Source organism: Porites lutea, chromosome 1 (assembly GCF_958299795.1).
Source record: "Porites lutea chromosome 1, jaPorLute2.1, whole genome shotgun sequence".
Taxonomy (NCBI): Eukaryota; Metazoa; Cnidaria; class Anthozoa; order Scleractinia; family Poritidae; genus Porites; species Porites lutea.
Window position 1 is genome coordinate 30,306,298 of NC_133201.1, and position 12,643 is coordinate 30,318,940.

The 12,643-nt window shown below is 37.9% G+C and overlaps 1 protein-coding gene across 3 annotated transcripts in view; it reads right to left on the minus strand.

Moving 5' to 3' along the window:
* Nucleotides 1-12,643, minus strand: part of LOC140948076 (uncharacterized) — a 137,769-nt gene that overhangs the window by 100,869 nt on the left and 24,257 nt on the right. The gene's annotated exons all lie outside the window — the stretch shown is intronic.

Consider the following 12,643-nt stretch of genomic DNA (forward strand, 5'->3'; position numbering starts at 1 on the left):
GCAGGCTATAGAAAAACTGGAGACTGAACTGCTTTTTCTCAAAGATGTCAACATTCGTGACTGAAGCGTCCTTTCAGTTTAAGGAATGATATGTCGAATCGTTACAGCAAAGATTTTGTACGCGAAACGAAACAAAAAAGAATCGAGAAAATTGTAATTCCGTACGGCAACATAATTTATATACAGTCTCGCCTTAACTTGAAAGGTTAGGAATTATGTTGGTTCCTTCGTAAGGTAAAAGACCTAAAACTTCTTTAAGAAAGACTTCTATCATATGAAATACCTCAAAATTGTCCCTTTTCCCTCCCCTTTCTCACGGTGATCGCATTCCATCGTGTTAAAAAATCTCAGCTGATCATTGGAATTGTAGATCGAATAAAGATTCATAGAGAGCAGCTATTTTCATTCAGCGATTCAGAGTTGTCTCATACTTTCTGCAAATTGCAGGTATTATTTACGTCTGTTTCGTTTATTTCGCGGCGATAGCTCAGGATATTTTGCAATATATATATATATTCTTTAAATTACTTTACTTTATCATTTTTTCTACACTTTTTTTACCCACGACATTTACCCACACCCACACCCACGACCCACACCCACGACCCACAACATGATTACCCACGACCCACGACCCACGACATTTAGCTACACTCTTGAATAACTGTTTGGGGAAATTTACTCTTAAGTGCGGGCTCATTTTCCCGAACACCTGCTGGTAATTGAAAACCGTTTGAAAGAAAGTTCAAAAGGAAGGCTAAAGCATTCTTTTTCTGTTAAGGCTAAGTAAAAGATGCTAAGTTCATTGTATGCCATTAATTCTTAAATATAATTTTTGGCGACTAGAATACTTGTTCTGGCGACCAAAAATGAAAACTTGGGGGCCAGCTGGCCCCAAGATTTTTTTCTGAAAGTCGAGCACTGAGTGTGCTTTTAATTTATTGTAATTTCTGCTGTAAGAACATCTCCTTTGCTATACTAAGGTCAAGATAATATTTTGTTATATGCCTTTATTTCATTAGACCACTGATGGCAGTGCACAAAGCCAGAACTGAATTGCTTATGAATCATTTTGGGCTGCATGCAAAAGGCAATTTTTAATTGTGTAAAGATGATAGAGCAAGTACTCTTTCCAATCTACGTTTTCTTCCACTTAATTAATGCTTAAATCATGCTAAGATAATTCGGAGGCCTTCTTTTAATTTTTATTTTGACAGTGAGAATTGGGCTGTGAAAGGAAAGGCTCTGTGGCCGACTTGTTACAAATGTTTTGCAAGAAAATATTCTCATCCTAACCGTCCTTGCTTGGCTTCCAGTCATGTAGCATTCAGGGAAAGATGAACAAGGGGCTCTGGGATTGTTTATAACTGATGAACAGCAAAGAAGCAGCTATAATTTGCACAATTTTTCTTGATAAATAATTATGTTATTTATCTGATTACTACATAAGGTAGCACAAGGCTCTCAACATTTTGGTTTAAGAGAAAACTTAACTGTTTGAAAAACAAAACTGGTCTAGATTTATTGACAATGTTATGGACAACTGAGGTGTTGATAAATAAAATGATAAATGAAGAACATCCTAGAAGGGAGTCTATTTTGCGCCATACTGGAGCAAGTGGTTGTTGATGATAACAACTGGTTTTTGAAGTATGTCACCTTTAATAGAGTGGGTAACATAATAGCTTGAGCAACAGTAATATCAATAGTTTACTCGCTAATCCTAACCACATCTGCCCTCCAACCCTCCTTGAGCTTTGCACACAGCATTGGGTTACTGAGGCACAGGGCATCTTAGTTTACTTGGTTATTGACAAATAATGATGAGCCATATTAAACCTTGCTTCCACTGGTCAATGATTCATATCTGGTAAAATTTTTCGTAGTTGGAAACCCTCATCTTATAACACAAAATAATGAATTTTATGGGAACTAAACAATTATACTTTATCAAAAGCTGTGAGCAGATATTGTATTTTAATTCTATAAAGCACCACATTCAGTTTCAATACAACTGCAGTGGGTGGGGATTGGGGGGTGGGGCACTACCCCCAACAAATCAGTTCAGGTTGGCCCTGCAGTATGTTTCTTGCTGCCAAATTTTGACCAACCTATGTGATTTTCACTATCTTTTTTCGGGGCTGATCCAAAATTCTATCCCCAATTTCAAACCAGGTCTTGCACTCCACTCTCAAAACATGATGAGAGAAGCTATCTAAGAAAATGCTTTCGGGTTGTATGTTACTCAAAGTGTACTTCTTAGAGGGGATCTCTTAAACCTTACAGTCTGTATACAGTGTGTATATCAGTCTACATTTCATTGTTCCACACTGTAAAATGAAAAGAGCCAAATCGACCCCAAAGGCCAAATCGGCCCCAATTTCTCGAGGGCCGATTTGGAACATGCTGGGCCGTTTTGGACAGAAAGAGTCAAAACAGTTCTAGATGGTACCAATTCGGCCCATCTAATTTCTAGATTGGCTACACTAAAAGCTACTTTGGCACTTCCTCTCAATTTGGCCCTTCCGATAGCCAAATAAAAATTCCGATTTGGCCCCAACAAGGTCTATGCGGAGCAACCGTTTTTTGCCGTCAAAAGGGGCACAAGGAGACCGCGGTGTTCGGTTAAAGTAACCATACGTCTGACACAATCCAAAGTACGGTCCTTTTAGTCGAGCAAGGAACTGAGATAACTTTAACGTAGACCTAAAACCGTGACGACAGTCAGAGACTGTAAGGTAAATCATGGGTTCGAGCGAACCTTTGCCTCGAGCGAAGCTACAAATCGAAAACAAAACTACAATCACGCTCCCGAATGTTCTGCACATGATTTCAATATCGATAACATCACATGATGCGTCACGCAAACTAAACGCTGCGAGGGTGTTACAGTACAATATCGTTCGGTCTTGATAGCAAACAATGACCCAGCCATGTACATATATTTTCTGATTTATAAGTAAAAGGTTTTTAAAATTTCGAACGCCTGCCACGCAGGCTAAAACAGTCGAAAACATATTTTACGAATGAAAATGGGGACTGGCAGACGGCGAGGAAACAATACACAACTGGTCAGCGGGCTTTCCCGCTGCACATGCTCTTTGGTGTCGTCCTTTTGGTGTCCATTTGAAAGTACTGCAACGGTTGCGAACATGCCAGTTTCTTTGTAGTCTCCTTCGCAGCCGTTATTAGGGTCGTCACTCGTCACGCAACGCTCCTCCCCACTAAGTGGGGAGGAGCGTTGCGTGACGAGTGACGACCCTAATAACGGCTGCGAAGGAGACTAGTTTCTTTGGGGATCAGGAGTCTTGTCATGTATTATATGAAGAATCAGAGACAGAAGCCTCGTGAGGCGCAACGGTTTTCAAGATGAACTGCACAAATGTAACAAACGCTCTCCAAGAATCAAGACTTTGCTGGAAAAAGCCGACTGTAAGACCAGGTAAGCCGCCCTGATTCGCTTTGTTTCTACCAAATGCAAAAGTTTGAGCTATTTAACCACGTTTGATTAAACAGAATTCAGGGTCACTCAAGTCCACCTAGTCAGAAGGCTTTGAAGAACGAGTCACTAATGCTTTTATTATGTAATGATAAGGTCTGCAATAAAAAAAAAAAAAACACTTCTTCCATCCCCCCACTGTCCCCTATTTAAAACAGGGAGAATGATAAACAAAATGAAAAAACCTTCAAGCCATTTTAGGATGGTGTGGTCTGGTTATACATTACACTGTAGATTTCAGTACTTGTTTTGTTTTAACGTAAGGTTTACCTTACCAATGCATTATTTCTCTTGTCTGATAAATAAGTGCAAAATAAATGCATTAAAAATAGAGAAATTTAAAATCCTTTAAACCCTAAGATCAAAATTTGAATTCTCATTTGTTGCTCCTATTCATTTCCTACAGAAGTAGTGGGAAGAAGTTGATAAAATATCAAGCAAATTGTGTGATCATGTCCATAATTTTCATGAACACTCTGTTCTACAAAGCATTGATATTTGGTGCTGATCACCCTTAAGGCTTAAAGGGTTGAAAGAATAATGTGAATTATAATGATAAAATTATGTATAAAATTAGGAAGCAGAATTTTAGGTTGTAGAATTCTGCAGGTGTGATTGAGGTAAGAGGATCTGTCAGTCAATTTGTTCCCAGAATTACTGAGAACTGTGTGTAAATAAACTTGGTGCTCCAAGGAAACCAGTTTTAATTTAACAACATTTCTCCTATGGCAGAAATAGAAAGGCGGGCATCCTTTTGGTAGTGAACAAGGTTCTGTGTCATTGATCGGAGTGCTAAGAGGACTTCGGGAGGAAGTTATCATGATTATTGTAGAGGTAGGTGTTTTGGGAATACAATGTTTTTCCTGATATTGTGATACAAAATACCACAGGAGTGCTACAAACTCAACTGTACATTGAACCCTAAATGCTTGGGAAGCCAAGATACAAGTGGAAGTCAGACAAAATGGAAATGCAATTTAGCTTTCATTATGAAGGTATCCCTTGGGGGCCATTCCCATCACCAGACTACACCAAATCTCACAGAATAATAATGGGTACATAATACTTAACGAATTTTGATTTTCAGCTGCAAAATTTCTTGATTGGTGGGAAATACATGTACTAAAATAATCTTGTATCAGGACATGCACACTGTAATTACCTCCTCAATGATGTGTGAATGTATTAGACATAATTATGCTATCATTCTTTTTCCCATAACATAAAGGAAGCATAATTTTAACAAACTATAATTTATACAGTATACCATACATGCATACCTGAAAACTGGAAAGAAGTAATTAAACCAACATTTTTTTGACAATAGTATTGTTATGACCATACTGACTTTTTATGTGTATGCACTGTTTGTTGTGTTTTGATTATTGTTATTATCATTTCTAAAATTACAATATTTGTTTTTATTGCAGAGGGATGCAGATAATGACAGGAAAGTTCAGGATTTTGTTGTGACAAGGAGAGATATCATTTGCCAGCTTCCCCAGAAGAAGATTGATCCAGTGATATTATTGCTTGGGTGTTTTTATGTATTTAATGTATCATACACCCAATGCAAAGCCATCTTGACTTTTCTAGATCAGACATTGCTTGAAAGTGGACTGGGGTAGACACGTGTCAATGTTTCCTCCCTTTTTTAATGACTTGGCAAATGCCTCAGTTATTGCTGAATGTAAATTCAGGACAACCTCGCGAGGTGTAGCCAAATTGTCGAAGTTTTTTTCATGAAAGTTTTCTTTCACCCTTATAGACCAAGATTTGGCAAGATTTTTTAAACATAATATCTGTGGCGTAAAATATAGTTTAAAACGTTTGCCAGGTCATTAAGGGCTGGTTTACTAGTAAGATATAGAGTCGGAACTGTAATCAAAAGCATAGAGTGTTGATCTAGATAAAACACTAACAGGGTATAATTACTCCAATTATGACTCCTTCACTTTTGATCTAGTGAAAACTATAAAGCATGGGAACAAGAATTTTGACTGGTAAGTGGTTTATCCTTTGACGATTCCACCCCTGCTTAATCTGGTTTTCCACATCATAAGCAGAATCTGAAGAATAGAAAGTTGTGATGACTCCAATTCCATCAAGCTTCTAGTTATGACTTCTCTTTCAACTCTGATTTTTGATTTTCACTAGGTGATAAGTGCTCTTACTACTCTGACTATGACCCTGACTTTGTCACGAGTGAAAACCAGCCTTCAAAAGGATTAGGTCAAGTCATTAAAGGCTGGCACTAGCAAGGTAGACAAAGTTGGAGTCATAATCAGAAGCTTGAGAATTGATATAGCTAAAGCATCTTAGTTCATTATTGCTCTTACAACTCTTTTGCTTCAATCTAATATACATTGTTGGAGTTGTTAGCAGAAGAACTTGACCAACTCTGACAAACTTTTTTTTTGTCAAAAGGGGAGTTATAAAAGAAACCTTAATTGACTCTAATTCTGGTGGGCTTTAATTAATGAAACCCTTTACAACTTCAATTTTTGATTTTCACTATAGGTTTTAAGTGTTCCTTTGATGCTGATTATGATTTTGACTTTGGCTTTTGTGAAAACCATTTTAAGAAGTAGTTACTTTGATCGCACCGAAGACAAGTGTCTCTTTTGGCCAATTTAATTCCTTCAATAATTCTAAATGTTCAATCTAGAAAAGTTGAGATTAACCGAAGATAATGTTACATAAATAGGTTGGAATACGCGTTGTTATCATGTACACAGATCACAGTAACTTATTCAGAACTGAATAAATGTTTGAAATAAGCCTTAGTTTGGTTTCATTATTTGTCAATACCTAATTAAGGGAAAAATCTGTAGGCCCCACCCAAATTAAAAAAACCATAATGGCCCAATATGGGGCTGAATCGGCTACTTTTGCAGGGGTAGTTTTTAAGAGGGCCAAAATTTGATGGGGCTGTTTTGGCTACTGGAAAATCCAAAATGGCCCTAGTGTTTTCCATATTGACCCTTTACATGGTCTAATTTGGCCCCGATTCAAGGGTCAATTTAGCCCCAAATTTTGGTACCAAAACAGCCCTATCTCAGTGGGGCTGAATTGGCCCCAAAAACAGTACCATTCTGGACTCACCCGTTTTGGCCCCATTTTTGGGGCCAAATTGGCTCTTTTCATTTTACAGTGCAGATAAGCAATATAGCTTAAGATAAACTGCTCTAGGCATTTAGATGGTGAAGAGTAGAGCAATAAAAAATGCAGGGTTTTTTCTTGTTTTTTTCTGTTTGTGCATTCCCCAAGGCCTGAATGTCTGGAACAGGTTACCATAAACTACTGCTTATAAAGCCTCCTCCCCCCACACATAAATCCTCCAGTTATAGGCCCATTTACCAGTAAACAATAAAAAATGTCCCCCTGGTTATAAGCCCTCCCCTAAGAAAACAAATAACCTTAAAACCCCAGTCCGAAGATGTGTAACCCATGAGCTCATAAGTGGTACTTAAACAGGTTTCTCTCTGGATGCATTTGCACAATTACCATCACTTCCTACTAAACTAGTGTCCTGGAAAACACTTTTTATTAGTAACCGGTAATCAAAAGTACATATAACTGTTTATACCCCTACAACAGAGGTGACAAGAGCTCACCTATACTGTGAAAGTTACAAAACCATGAATACCACAAATATTGAGGAATGCTATTGTGTTGCAAAGAAAAAGCTAATAAGGGGTGAGAAAACAAAACCTCAAACAGCAATGGTAATTACTTTGTGGTTTTGAGGTTTGGTCATGCATGTGTACTGAACATTATGGTGATTGGTCACTACACAATCAACAGTTTTCAGGCATCAATGATTTTCTGAGTCTGACAGCAAAATTATTGAAAACTCCCTCTTTGAGGTACTGATGATGATCTTTAGTAGGAGATGACAACTGAAATCTTTAGCAGGATAAACCCTTTTAGCAGAACACCGAATGGCCCCTATAAACACCAAATGACCCGGAAGTTTTATGATTAGGGTTAGGAAAGTGGGGTTCAAGTTTCAGTTAGGGTTGATATATAGAGGGAATTAACTGAACTGGAATTTGATTCACCTAGTACTATATAAAGTTGTCATGCATGGAAGCCCATGGATGTGTATTAGACTGTCACTTCTCCTGGACAAACCTTGTAGTATATGTTTTTTTACCCTGGGTCGGTAAAATGATTAATATTGATTTGTTTCGACGTAAATCCTTCCGTTGTCTAACACGTGTTGTCCACAAAAGCTCGTGGGCAAAATTAAAACCACGACAAGCGACATCACAAAAGGAAATAAACATAGGAAAAAACACAACCAATCAATCAATCACTCAACAACTTTATTTAAGTGTCTAGTCTTCTAGCTTGCCGTCAGGCCTACTAATCGGGGACACTACTTAAATACCTTATTAATAAGAAATATCTATACATAATACTATAAGCCAATAAGATTTAACTATTCTAAAACTACTTAAAAGATACACGATATTCAATATGCTTTGAAAATACACCTGTGTAATAAATAAGAAAAAACCAGCTCGAGCGAAATGAAATATATATTTTACTCTCCTAACACAACACATGAATGGTTTCGTTTCAAAAAGCGTTTTGAAGTAAGATAGCAGTTGCAGGACATGGAACAAGATACCTTTTTAGATTGACTTTTTCCCGCATTATATCGATCCTCGCGATATTGCTTTCCCCGGCAGTGTTTGTTCGCCAAACGTATTGAAAAAAAACTCACATAACTCAGACGATAGTCTGCCGATTAATTGTCTCAGTTCTGCAAACCAACAGTGTGTTCAGCCGGTTTCTGTTGCTGTCTTCTTCTCCAAATTATCAGTGAATCCAAGTTGAGTGAAGTGGTGCATTTTCAAAACATCCCAAAGAAGCCACTCTCTGGAGAGAGCTCAGGAAGTCAAATTTCTCCCCCAGTGGAGCGGTGAGGGACAAAAATCCGTTATGAGCATGAGCAGTGATATTTGTGACTTCTGCACCTGCGCGACCGGATGTCAGAAATTTTCTGACATCCAGTAACGGCTGCGTCCAGAGCCCCTCGTTTTCCTACCACGTGACCAAGAAACAACGGGCTCTGGGGACGAGAATGGGAAATCCCCGAAATGAACACTTTGGTGTAGATTACACAGTTCAAAGATCAGAAGCTATCAGTGGACAGTACTTTCTCTGGGCAGCAAAATTAGTCTCCTGAAAAAGCTAGAAGTGTAACTCAGTAAAAACTCTATCCTCAGGATCTCGTCTAAGGCTTAACAATGAAATAGAAACAAAACTTATGGTAGAATGCTTAGATCTTAGATCAGACTAGGTAATTGCATGGAAAAAATTAAAATTTTACTCGATTAAACGCTGCTTTCTATTCAAAGCCCAGGGGGGTACTCAATAAAGTTTTATACAGGGAGGCTCCGCTCCGAGGTCCAACCCCTCACTTTTTTTTATAAAATAACTAAGATAGTACGCGCGCTCTGGATTGGCCGAGAGGAGTGTTTGCATGAGATTGTGGCGTCAAGTTGTTTGGCTTTTCGCGCGTTAATCATGCACGCAAACACGAATTTGAAAATTTTCGAGTTCAAAACTCAAAAAGTTTACTTTATTTACCCATTCCTTCGTCGGCTGAAACTTGGAAAATCGTTACAAAGAAGGTGTGTCAATTTTTCTTCGCTTAAGCTGACATTTTAAGCGAGAAAAAATCCGTATTTTGCAAAGCATCTTTTTCCAAAACAAGAACTGATTGCGCGTGCAAGACTTCGTGGACAAGATTTTGCGACTGGTAAGAATTTCTCTTTTAATCAGTACCATACAAAGAGTTTTACGTTTTTTTCTCGGGAAAGTTATTTTCTTCTTCGTCGCGGGTTTGCATAACTGTCTCAAATTCTCCCAACCCCTCTCGTGTTTATATCAGGCTATGTAAACACGGAAAACGTTTTCTATTGCTTAAATATAACTTTTCTGTCAGAAAACGTACCCCTTTCGTATTCCTTCCATTGACAAATGTTACCCTTTTCAGTCATACCTAGTTTAGAACTTTGCATCTCTTTTAACTGTTGCAGACGAATTAATCACTGCACAAAACCAGAAAATTGTTTCGAACTTTTCACACTCATAAAACTACCTTCTGTGGCATTTTAGGTCATTTTACAGACCAAATGACAGATTTTCCTACCATTTCATATACTTCAAAATCCCTACCCTTTCATATACCTGAAGCCTGAAAAAGATACCCCTTTCGGGCGGAGCCTCCCTTAAGGCCATTACAGGGAGTATCCCGTCCCCCTGATCCAAAGCGTACAACTGAATGAAGCACTTCAAAGTAAACAGGGTTTTCCTGAATACGTTGAAGATTTGAAGAAGAAATAAAGGACTTTTTGTAAACTTTTAAAATTCAAATTTATTCTTATAATTAAAGAGTTCTAAGCTTTTTGCTTAACTAATTTCTTTACATGTACAGGCAACATCCTCTTTTGAAAGGAATTATAGAAATATGAATGCTACTTATACAAAATCCTCATAAAATACTATTACAAAGTCTTTTCAGTGCTGAAAAATAATCTATAGCTATCTATAGCTTTTCTTGTATCTACTAAAACTATGGTCCTCTCTTAAAACAAAAGTGTAAAATTAGGTATTGATGTTATCCGCCTTTTCGGAAACATTACACTGCATATTTCCCTTTCATCGAGTAGTGATGACCTTGTCACGCTATCAGAGTTTCAGCCTCTCTCCGAAGAGGCTGTAAGGAAGATGGCTGTGGCTTCTATGAAGACATGTACTCTGGACCCTCTTCCATCATCCATCTTGTGGTTTGCATAGAGGAGTTACTTCCAGTGATTAGTAGGATGGTGAACGTATCACTAGAGAATAGCTACTTTGCAGATGACTGGAAAAGGGCAGTAGTACATCCTCTGCTCAAAAAATCTGGTCTTCAATTGATAAACAAGAACTTTCGGCGTGTGAGTAATTTACAGTTCACGTCCAAACTCACAGAGAAAGCGGTTGCAGTACAATTACAAGAGCACATACTAGTCAATGGCCTGTTTCCAGAATTGCAAAGTGCTTACCGTCAACATCATAGCACTGAGACCGCACTACTCAAGGTGAAGAACGATCTCCTAATGGCGATGGATAAAGGTCAAGTTACGCTGTTGGCGCTTCTCGACTTAAGCTCTGCATTCGACACCGTCGAACATGAGATCCTTCTGGAACGATTGAGGTCAACAATTGGATTACGGGGGAAAGTACTTTCATGGTTTGAGAGTTACCTTAAGGGCAGATCGCAGCAAGTGTCTATCAACGGAACTCTCTCAAAGCCGTTTGATTTGAAGTGTGGAGTTCCTCAAGGGTCGTGCCTGGGCCCGCTTTTATTTATCATCTACGTAAGTAAGCTGTTCCAGATTCTAAAACACCATCTGCCCTCCGTCCATACTTATACTGACGATACACAGTTATATTTGTCATTTAAGCCCTCTGACTCTTCCAGTGAAGTCGAAGCTGTATCAGCCATGCAGAAGTGCATCTGCAATGTCCGAGCATGGATGAGGGAGGATCAGCTGATGCTCAATGATGACAAGACTGAGTTCCTGATTATGGGTACTCGTCAGCAGCTCTCAAAAGTTTCAATCCAAAGCATCAAGATTGGGCAGACTGAAGTCTCTCCTGTAGCCTCTGCGCGCAATTTAGGCACACGGTTCGATACGCATCTAGATATGGGAACTCACTTTACAAAGACTTGCAGCAGGGCTTTCTATTATTTATACAATATACGTCATATTAGGAAATATTTATCCAGATAATCAACTGAGAAATTAGTTCATGCTTTTATTAGTAGTAGATTGGATTATTGTAATAGCCTTCTGTATGAAATCCTGGAATATCAGACTATGAAATTGCAACGTGTTATGAATGCGAGTGCAAGAATTATATATCGTGCACACAAGTTCTGTCATATAACACCTTTACTCGCAGAATTATATTGGTTACCAGTGCGCTCCAGGATACATTATAAGATACTCTTAATAACTTTTAAAATTTTGCATGGCCTATCACCTAAGTACCTTTCAGATTTAATTAGTATTCAACAGCCTTCGTCCTACCATTTGAGGCGCAACGACAATGGTTGTTTGTTGGAAAGACCAAGTGTGAAAACCAAGAAAACATTGGGAGACAGAGCTTTCCAGGTAGCTGCTCCTTTCCTATGGAATAAGCTGCCAAGGTCCGCGCGCGAAGCAACAAACTTAGAATCTTTTAAGACTTTAATTAACACATTTTTATTTAAGGAATCATTTCAGTTATCTTAGTATATCTATATCTTTATTTGTAATTTTCTTTACTCATTTAATGTTAATATTTTTTATGATTTTTATAGAAAGATTTGTAAAATCTTAGTTATTAATTACTGTTGTGAAGCGCTTTTGAATATTTTATAAAAAAGGCGCAATACAAATAATAAATGTTATTGTTATTGTTATTGTTATCTAAGAAAAACTGTAAAATTTGTAGCATATATAATAATATCATTAACACACAAAGTTTTATTTATTCTTCGAAACTCATGACCACCATTTTTCGGTGTGATGCACAAAACGTTGTCTTTAGTTTTTTAAACTGATCATTGGTCTAATGTACTTAAAAAGAAAAACCACAATTATGACCTTACAGTAATTTTATTGTAATGCTGTACAAACGTTTCAACAATATACCGCCGTCCCTCTTTATGGTGTTATGAGAACATCATTTCAAGCGGCGTCGCCCCCGGCGGCTGGGTTTCTAACAATGAGAACTTCGTGTGGCGAGTATGCAGGCAACTTTGAGTGAAATGATCAATTACAAGGTTACATTTCAGCGGATCGGAGCTCCCGCGCGGGAAGTTATTATGATGGACTTGAGAAGATGGAATATTAGCTAAAATCTTGAGAAGATGGGGTAATTTTAACTTTTATGTAATCCTATATTTTGTATAGGATAATTTTTCTCCTAATAAAATATTCCACTGCCTTCAGTAGAGAACAAATGACGGCCAAAAATTGCAAAAAGATTCTACGGTGAGTTTGACTCGCTTTACTTGATTTGCAAAACATTATTCAGAAGTAAAGTAGCATTTCATAGCATCTTGTTTTCAAAACAGCTAAGAACAATGCCACC